Genomic DNA, 10,257 nt, shown 5'->3' with positions numbered 1-10,257 from the left:
GTGTTTATGTATAAAGCCAGGAACAATTTATTACCTGCTGGAATTCAAAAATTATTTAATGAAAGGGAAGGGGGATACAATTTAAGGGGTCAGTTAAATTTAAAAGTTCATGCTATACGTAGAACCAAAAAAAGATTTTGTATTTCCATAAGTGGGGTAAAACAATGGCATAATTTAAGTATGGACATAAAAAACAGTAAGAGAATTGATGAGTTTAAACACAGATATAAAGGTATGTGTCAATCAAGATATGGGCAAGAACAGGCTTAATGATTAATCAGATGGGAATGTGGATGTAGAATATGTATCCATGTAGTAATACTGCTTGCAAACCAATGATGGTAAGATGATGTCATGGGGTAGGACTAGATAAGTCTAACTTCTTCCTACTGCGTTCAAGCATGTACTAGGTATAAGCAATTTGAAAATATTTTTTGTGGATATGTCTGGAATTTTGTGTGATTACATATTGACTGTTGTTACATGTTTGAAAGAATAATTAAAGAAAGAAGAAAGAAAGAATTGTGGAGTATATCTTGACTTTCAGTGTGGATAAACTCTTGATTAGCAGTGCTCTTACCCAGTGTTGCAGTACTTGACTTCAGGATTCAGACTTGAGTCTGACTCGAGTCCTGATTTTCAGGACTTGGGACTCAACTTGGGTCTGAGCACTGATGACTCAGACTTATATTTGGGCTCAAACATCGACTGCATTTGGACTTGTAAGTAGTGCGTGTGTGCATGCACTCTTACAAGTGCTTCTGTCTGGCCCTTGTGCAACACACAATAAGTAAACTCCTTTTAAAATGATGAGGGTTGTGTCATTTGTTTTTAATGTAAACCTTGATGACTCAGACTTGGGTAACAGGGAGTCAACTCGGATTTGATTCAAACTATTCTTTGGTGACTTGAGACTCAACTCAGACTCGAGGTTTGTTGACTCGACTACAACACTGTTCTTACATTGTGTACACACAAAAACCATGCGTGCACCTTTTCCTATGCATAAACTTTTATGTATAAACAGAATGAGCGGGAGGAATGTGTGCCCCTCACACGTACTTCAGACCATGCATACACATAGTTTGAGTAGGGGTGATATGTTGAAGCGGAAATGAAAAATAAGAAGATGTCCAGTTTTAAACAGCTTGCATTATTTTAGCTGTTTGCATATACTTCAGTTCATAAAATGAACTGGGGTGGGTCTGGTGAAGGAAACCATGCCCAGTTGTTGAAATGAGCCACCTGTTCTCATTGTGGATGTATTAAGGGAGACCATGTAGGAAAGATGCATTTGCAGGGTGAAGCATAACTAGCCAGCAAACTTTAGGTTATACAGTGTACAGATTATACAGATCCATACAGGTCTCTATTTTTAAGTACTCAATTTTTATTCTATTTTTATTTCTTTTCCTAATGAACATTCCTTTGTCTGCTTGCATTGTTTATTGTCTGTTTATACTGTTTATTTTGCATTGTTTGCATTGTTTATTGCTTGTTTACACTCTTTATTTTGTTATACTACACAGCCTTATGTTGGTATATTGTTTACTTGCCCCTTGCTGTTGCCTTTCATGGGGATATGTACATGCACATTGAGAGCCGCTGTACCAGAGTCAAATTCCTCATGTCCAACACACCTGGCCAATAAAGCTGATTCTGATTCTGTAGTAGGTGCAGTAACTCATGATCAAACAGGAGAACTGGTTCTAATGCACTAGGGCTCTACAGCGGCATTTTATCTCACTGAGTGAGATTAGAAATATAGTTTTGGTGTTTATGGAGCTGCTTCTCCTTTGTGTTGGTGTTTGAAGGAGAGCTAGCAGTGCTCAGCTCCTACATACACATACACACACACAGGGAGCAGACAGCTGCTGTCACAGCAGTGGAGACAAATAGGGGTGTGCGATACTGTAAAATTTTATTGATCAGATACCAAGTACATTTAGGGCGAATATCACCGATACCAATACTTTTTACTTACATAAGCGGCTTATGTACTTTCAATGGGGGGAGAGCAGTGTTGTGTCATAATTTATGATGTCAGTGAATCATCAATATGTTAAATCTGAATGCATTTTCATGACCAATAAATGATTCTGTGATTTTTGCTTTCCTCTGCTAATTACTTGATCATGTGCACGCTAAAACCCAGGATAGATTTTAATCAAAGTTTTTAGGCAAATAAATATTTATTACAGTAACTAACTAGAAAGTCATGTAAGATTTGAGTCTTATAGACTCTAGTTACTTTATAAGCTTTAGTTACTTCTCATACCTTTAGTTACCTTTCATAACTTTATCTTACCTGTTTATGCATATTACAGCTGTATTGATGATTGTCCAGAACTACTGAGCTTTGGTTATTTTAATGCATTTGTTTCCCTTGCTTATATATCTTACAGCTGTAATGAAGCAGAATCTGCTTACTTTGAACTGTTCGGGGCCCATTGACCAAACTGCCACCTGAGACACACACACACATACCTAGATTTATCATATTTCAACATGGAAGTGCGAGCTCTGGCTCACACCAAATGACCAATAGGATCACAAACTATTGAAGGTTGCACCCCTGTCCAGGGCGGAGCAGCCCAAGAAGATAAAATGTATTGTAAGACCTTAATTCGGGGTCAGTGGATGGAACTCCTGTGGGAGCTCTATCTCTCTGATCCCAGTGCTGTAAGGCCTACCTGTGATCAGACATTCAGTAAACTTTCTGCTGATTTTAAACAATCCTCTCCTGTCGTCACTTCTCGTGCTTCCAACAAAAGAATTGGGTTAATTTCTAACAGTCACTGTCGGCTTTTCCCGTTTAGGGGTCACCACAGTGAATCGTCACACTGATAACTTGCATGTTGACATTTGGCACGTTTTTTACGCCGGATGCCCTTCCTGATGCAACCCTGATTCGAACCCGGGCTGCAGCGGCGAGAGCACTTATCCACTATCCTACCAGGGACGGCTTTATTACGCTAATTAACTGAATTTGCAAAAATGAAATCTACACAAAAGTTATTACTGGAGAATAATGAATGTTTTCAAGCTTACATTCTTCTTTAATTTTTTGTTCAGAAACAATGATATGATAATAAAACATCTCCATTGCACTTCTGTGTTATGACGTACTGGCTAGGTAGGACCCAATGTGCAGAACACACAAGCCAAGAAGCAGGTTCAAATTGACTTTTAATAAATAATACAGGATGAGAGACTAAAGGCGAAAAATACAAGGGCCCAACCTGACACAGAGTAACAAAAATACCCACTAAGCCAACAACAAAACAGTTCAGTCAGGGGGCTAGGATAAATGAACTCAAACTAACACTCAAACAAAACTGAAGAAACAAACCAGGAATCCTTAATGACAAGTTAATCCAAAGCTCAAAGAGAAACAGTCTGAAGGTATCAAGGGCAGGAGCAAACAGGAGACGGATACAGAACTTACAGGAGTACGCGAAATGGCAGGGTGTGGTGAGGTGACACAAGACAGGAAATCTAACCAAAATGAATGAATGGTTAAAAACTTTCATTCTTTTTCAGTTCAAGGTTTTTCTGCAGAAACAATATATATATATTTTCAAAACCCTTCTGTAGAAGATCTGATGTGACAAAATTATTTTAATCACCTATATAAGATACCTGGATACTCTTCTGTGAGAGAACTCTGCCAGTATCCTTTGTGTCTTTGTCTGGGGAATTTCCCTCCACCTCACTTCATTTCTTTTGCAGCTTAATGTTCTGTTTTTCATGGTTTTTATATGTTTCTAAAGATTGGCGCTGTTGCCACAGTAGCAAACAGCCTTATTGCACACAGCACAGTTTGCACTGTTTCCATTTACTGCTATGAAATAATGCCACACAATGATCCTCTTTCTTTCTGCCCTCATGATGCTAATCATGCCTTTGCTCATTCCCTGCTTGTGATGGTATGACAATAAAACAGCAAAGCAGGGGAGGAGCAAAGTGTGCATGCAAGATTTTGTTAGGTATTTTTAGTCAGATAGAAATTGGATAGATACTTTATGTATTAGAAATGTTTAGTGGAGATAGGATGTCTAGTTAGACTGTTAAATGCTTAGTCATGCTTATGAGTTTCTACAGGGTACATCTGGTCAAGGATAACTAGAGAGAAGAGTTGATGACTGTCAGCAGACAGGGTGTTTAATATTATTATTATGACGTGTATAACTGTAGCCTTAGCCATAATATGTTCTTATGTTTAAGTCACGACATGTTACTAGAGGTAGTGTCAGAATGTTTTTAGCTACACACCACTTAACCAACAGACACACACACATTGATTTACTTCATGTTTTGACTACTGCTATGACCAGCTGCAAAGCTGGTAACAGAGACGTCTCTGTTGACGTTTCTGTGTAGTATGGGGCTAGCCCAACCGAGGGGATATAATGTATAGGCCTGGTGGGTTCAGGGTCTTTCATCTTACATCTGCCTGTGAGCAGTTTGGAGGTGCAAGATACCTGAGCGTGTAATGTTAATTTTACCTGTGATCCTTTGAATAAATCAGCACTGTTTTGTAGTTACTTGGACTGTCTCGTCTCTCAGAGTCAGTATGGTAAAAAGTACCAGGTACAACAATGTGAAAGGAGCAGTGGTGTTTGCACAGATATATCCACTCTTTGATGAAATGATAGCAACATACTGAACATAGAGGAAAGAAACTGAAACTATAATATCGATCCAGTCCCGCTAGCATCCTTCCAATACCAGCACTAACTAAACTAAATATTGATGCTATCAATATTTGTATTGATCCGCCTACCCCTAGAGACAGGGAGCTGTATGCTTGTTAATGTTCATGCAATAAAAGGAAAAAGCCAGTGAGCGTAATTTAACGAAACACTTGCTAAACAAGCATAAACTTGCAGTGAAGCGAAAATGTAAGCCTTGTCCACAGTCTGCGAGCTTGCTAGACTAACAGCTAAAAGCTAACTTTTGTGATCTGTCCAGTTAAGCAGCTTCATTGTCCACTGTGTAGCCATTATCCTCCTCGTGTCCCTACCCCTGCTACTGTGTCAGGGGAAGGGTTATGTTAAGGATGGCTCCAGTGCATCACCGAGCCATGCTTTCTGCCCTGCCCAAAAAAATCCTGAAATCAAAAATGATGAAACGGTTTCACTCCACAATTCAGCACTAAATAGTTCTCAGTTTTTTTTTAATGTTTTCTGCAACTATTTGCTAACATGGATAATGTATTTAGAATCAAATCACTGATTTTACTTTACCCAGACTTTAAATTACAACAAAAAGCTGTAGCTGTGCATAATGGTTATGCATAAAGATTGGATGTTCTGGATTTACCGAAGGAGCTTGACAATGCCATTATAAGACAACAAAGAGTATTTTAGCGATTGTTCTGATTTCCTGTTAAGCTGTGTGGCTAAAATTGTGATGCGTTCATGTGCTGTAAATAATCCAGGAGATGCCCATCCTTCTCGCGGACAAACTGACTACTTCTTCTTCATTATTTAAATACCCCAGGCATGGCCCTCTGCTCTGAACTGATAGGACTGATAGCCTGCTAGTCAGCAGCTTTTCTTCTGGTTGTGATCCCTGAACTGAGACCACCAAACAAATCTTCTACAATCAGTCTCAATTTTTACAATTACTGAAATTGCGATTCCTCTTTAGCCTTGCTTTCATTGATTACGTGTAGTTCAGAGAGTGTTTTTTTCTATGCAAATGATTGGTTAAAGGCATATTTATATCTATTTATGGCTAAAAGTGGGAGTGGAAAGAAACTTATTCACAACAATTCCGATTTAAAAAACAGAACCAGGTTTACGTGTGGCTTTATAAATTTGGCAAAAACAATGCATACACTCATTTCTCTCCATGTGTACACAGTTTTGGTCATGAATCTATACAGTTTTATGTATCTGGGCCCTGTTCTTTGGCCACTTTCAGGATTGCACATCAAACAATAATGGGCTTGGCCTTCAACAGCTACAGTATACTACAGTATATCCATTTCAAAGGGGCTATAATACTGGACTCCACCTCTGGCATATTTAGTGCTCTAACAATGACAAGGTCTCAACTAAGCATGACTCCATAATACGTCTTCATAAAGCTTTACAGTAATGGCTGTTCTCTACCTATGGGGCTATAATTTACCCTCCACTGTGGAGACTAGAATAGCATGGTTGGCTGTTACTGTTAAGTGAATAAATTATTTAGCACAGCAGAGCAGAGGAAATAGAGATACTGCATGAGTGTGTTAGGGTGGTGGTGGGGGGGTCTTCATGAGTGTGTGTAAGGTGGAGAAGAAAAAAATATAAAGAAATTCCTTGTATTTTTTTACGTGTGTGTCTCTGTGTGTGTGTGCAGATGAGAAGGAGAGGCATGGTGTGTTCTGCCTCATCTGCCTGATAAAACAAAGAGGCTGCTTGGTTTAATATCCTCATCGATCCCTGCTCACTTCGTTATGCATTAACATTTACAACTCAGAAATCCAGATTAGGCACTTAAAGACTCTCCTGAGTGGAAGGAAGGTGAAAACACAGAAGTGATCTTAGAGGAAGGAGGAGAAAACACCTATAGTAAATCCCAGACTGTGCAAACAATTATGACTTATAAAATCTACCCCTATCAGTGATTTTGGCGTCGTCCACAGTTTTCTACCATTAATTCCTAATAACGAATATTACAGAAACTGCTTTAGGAGCTATTTGCACTGCAGGTTGTTGTTTGTTATAATGTTATAAACCAAGTAACTGTGGCGATTTTTTTAGTGATGCTGGCAGCATTGCTCTAGGAATGAATGTCTGTCAGTCCACAGTTTTGGTCTAGGCTGAAATATCTTGAGAAATACTGGAATTGTGTTCATGTTTGCCACACAGTCAGTTGTAATAAATTTTCTAATCCTTTAAATTTTCTTTATGGCACCTGCAAAACTAATGACACCATCATCAGCCTAAGCTGTTAGCAAATGCTAATACAATAAACCGAGATGCTGTACTTAGTAAACATTACTTGCTAAACATCGGCATGTTAATACTGTGCTTTCAGCATGTTAGCATGCTGGTATTAGCATTTAGCTCTCTGAGTGTACTGTAGTATAGCTACTGGGTACACATTTTTCAGTTGTGTGTTGTGTGCATCAGAGGGAACAGATAGGTCCAATGTTTTTCTATCAGTTCGGCTCCTGACACAGGCTTCATCTTCCACTATTTGCATGTAAACACACCCCAGAGTATATTTTTTATACCTGTCTCATTTTTACATTTTAATTAACTGTGCAACTACAGTGACTGCCACTACAGTATGTGTGGAGGCTGGCAGCACGTGGGGGCTTCACCACCACGACACAGCACTGTGCTGAAAGACAGTTGGATCTGGTTCAACTCTTCAGTAACGTAACCTTGAGATAATCACAACTGAAGATTACAGTCATATCTGTAATCAGTTAAGTTGTACAGTCATATCTGTAAGTATTACAGACCATTGTGCTCTGTCTTGGTGTCTAATAAGCTTTAAACACATAAACCTCATCCTTCAACTCAACTTCTCAGATTGTTTTTTATTGTCTCAGCCCTTGCAATTTTTTATGTAGGAAACGTTTCTGTGTAGTTGCAAAGTTTGCAGTGCCACTGATTAGGGAAGTATTTTCCTGAATCAGAAAAACTGTCTATTACACGAGTAGAAATTTGCCACTGACAAGACTCACGCAGTCACACATGGAATAAAAATATATGTAACAGTTTCATGTTGACCAAAACTGCAGAAGTGCTCCAACTTATCTCATATGCTCAATGGAGGAAAAAAGTTAAAAGAAATAAACATAACAACTTTGTACCATGGCCACAATCATGTCAGTAAATTTTTAAATATTCACACTCCACTTCCCTTTTTTCAGCAGCAGTGCAAACCCTACAGACATTTAGTTCAGTGCAATATAAGACACTTATCACATTTGATAAACTGCTCTCTCCTGTATCCTGAAGTACTCAGATAATCTTGTGTGTCAGTTCTGGCCATTATCTTCCAAGTCATCTTACGTGACAGATTATGATTGACTTCCATAAATATGGCTGGTCTTTGGGGAACACTTTGACAAAATGGAGGGAGAGGCTTCTACCACACACTACATCTCTGCCTAGTAGGTCTGCAGGAGCAGCATGTATACTCTTTAAGTACATTAATCAGAGTTCACTATTCAGAATTATTATTGCACTGAAAGTGTATTGTGTAATTCTGTTTTTTGTTTATTTTAAAGCTCTCTCTTCTGATTGTAGCCCAGGAATAAATTATGGATACAGTATATATGACTCCAGTAGTTTTTTGGACCCCTTCAGGAGGCAACCTTGAATAATAAATATGTAAATACAGGCAGATACAACTTAATGTCAGGACTCTTTTCTTAGTCTGACTTCAAGTGTGGCATTTGCTTGTGTATACTAACACCATTATTTTTAAGGACAATGTCTTTCAATAAAATGCACTGTGTGTCAATTATGAAATTGCAGCCGGCAGCTGAGTAGCTTAGCATAAGGTATGGAAGCAGGGTGAAACAGCCAGGCTGACACTGCAGCTTCGAAAATGTTAGACAGCTTTAGATGTGCTTTTTCACCTTTGCTCTTCGATTAATATTTAATTCTAGTGCAACTTTTGGAGTCATGAACTAGCAAAAAATAAAAATATTAACTGAAAAGCAAAGGTGCCAGTTGTTATTGTCATAGCAGGGTCAGGAAGGTGAAACAAACAAACAAACAAACAAAAACAAGCCAAGTAATTGCTGTGCCTGGTTAAGCTTTTTGAGTGTATAGTAACATTTTTTACTTTAATTTTAATTTAATACTTTTTAAAACCATTAATCAAGTCATTAATCCTACTGTTACCCTGCCCATTGAAGGCTCAGTTCAGTTGTGTAATGAATTTCAGAACTACTTTACTGATAAGGTCTGGGCCATTAGACAAAACATTCCCAAGTGCTCATCTTCTGTATCACCTGTTTTTCATGGTCTAGACAGGCTAGAAACCTTTGTCCCAGTCTCACTGCCCCAACTCAAAAAATACGTCTCACTGCTAAAACCTGCCTCTTCCCCCCTTGACCCTGTCCCTGCCAGGATGGTCAAGGAGGTCATCAATACTATAGGCCCCACTCTGGTCACATTCATCAATTCCTGCCTTGAGCTGGGCATGGTTCTGGACTCTCTCAAGCATGCGGTAGTGAGACCACTTCTAAAAAACGTCCAACCTCGATCCCTCTCTTTTATCCAATTTCCGCCAGATTTCCCTCTTACCTTTCCTATCTAAGGTCATGGAAAAGACTGTTTTTACTCAACTGCAATCTCATTTAGATCGGCTTAATATTGGTGAAAAATTTCAATCAGGCTTTATGCCCCACCATAGCACGCAATCTGCTCTGCTGAAGGTCCACAATGACTTTGGACTCTCCTAAGCATGCGGTAGTGAGACCACTTCTAAAAAAAGTCCAACCTCGATCCCTCTCTTTTATCTAATTTCCGCCCGATTTCCCTCTTACTATTCCTATCTAAGGTCATGGAAAAGATTGTTTTTACTCAACTGCAATCTCATTTAGATCGGCTTAATATTGGTGACAAATTTCAGTCAGGCTTTAAGCCCCATCATAGCACAGAATCTGCTCTGCTGAAGGTCCACAATGACATTGCTTTGGCCCTTCGTATGTTACCACTTGGTCCAATTATATCCACAATAAAAAGAGAATGGAATTTTAAAGAAAGATGTGGAAGGTGCAGGTCTTCCTGTACTAGAGAAATGCATCATACTGTAACAAGCCTGAGAATGACAGGAGAGATGAGGAGAGGAGCCCAAGTGTGGTTGGTAATATCAGTACAGCCACTGTTCTCTAGTCAGTACATCACTGGATTGCTGAGGTTTTACAGTATGAAGGTACACAGAATAGGTGGAGGCTGGGTAATGGAACATAAAAATATGAACCTTGAAGTGTTGTAATTTGCTTGCATGATCGCTCCACTGAGATTTCAGTAGATTTAAGTTGGTTCTTTAATTAAATGAATGAATAAAGTCAAATTTCTGAGCTTTCTACCTTCATTTAAATATAATTGAATGGAGTTTCATTTGTGGTTAAATTCTATAAAAATTCAACAGCAAAGTTTTCCAGTTTTCATTGGACCTAGTTTCTATGCACTGGCTTCCAGTGAAATTTATGTTGTATCCGGTACTTTTTACCATATGGACTCTGAGAGACGAGGCAGTCCAAGTAACTACAAAACAGTGATGAATTAT

Source organism: Monopterus albus, unplaced genomic scaffold (assembly GCF_001952655.1).
Source record: "Monopterus albus unplaced genomic scaffold, M_albus_1.0 scaffold250.1, whole genome shotgun sequence".
NCBI lineage: Eukaryota > Metazoa > Chordata > Actinopteri > Synbranchiformes > Synbranchidae > Monopterus > Monopterus albus.
The sequence above is the reverse complement of the archived record's forward strand: the minus strand, read 5'-3'. Positions refer to the sequence as shown.